This window comes from Seriola lalandi, unplaced genomic scaffold (genome assembly GCF_002814215.2).
Source record: "Seriola lalandi dorsalis isolate HSWRI2012SDOR001 ecotype SW California unplaced genomic scaffold, Sedor1 jcf7180002052523, whole genome shotgun sequence".
NCBI lineage: Eukaryota > Metazoa > Chordata > Actinopteri > Carangiformes > Carangidae > Seriola > Seriola lalandi.
In genome coordinates, this window is record NW_019523076.1 from 2287 (window position 1) to 2737 (window position 451).

At 48.6% G+C, this 451-nt stretch overlaps 1 non-coding gene across 1 annotated transcript; it reads right to left on the minus strand.

Annotated features, from left to right (window-relative positions):
• Positions 1-258: 258 nt before the first annotated feature.
• On the minus strand, positions 259-331 carry trnat-cgu (transfer RNA threonine (anticodon CGU)). The gene has a single exon. It is a non-coding gene; the product is annotated as a tRNA-Thr (tRNA).
• Positions 332-451: the final 120 nt, after the last annotated feature.

The following is a 451-nucleotide window of genomic DNA, read 5'->3' on the forward strand; positions in this document are numbered from 1 at the left end:
AGACAGGCACTTTAACCCACTGAGCCACAGCGCCGCTGTAGAGGAAACCCACCAGTGAAGAAATTACAGGAAAAGCCTTAATAAATGAGTGAGAAACAGGATGTCAATGTCTCCAACCACAGGAGATGAGGTGTCGCTGATATGAAAATGATGTGCATAACACACACAGCCACCAGATGAAGCCGGAGCAGCGTGTGAGAGAGAGAGTGGTCTGTTGTTGTGGCTACAGACAAGTGAGTAGGAAGTCCACTGATCTTCAGGCACTGCTGGGATTTGAACCCAGGATCCCCTGTTTACGAGACAGGTGCTTTACCCACTAAGCCACAGCGCCCTCAGTCTTGTCTCCTGGACTGATTGTCTTGAACTCTTCATTCACCACCTAACCCAATCACACCTTCACCTCCAGTCACGTCTTTGCTCTGACTTCATGTGTCTCTGAAATTGACCTTAA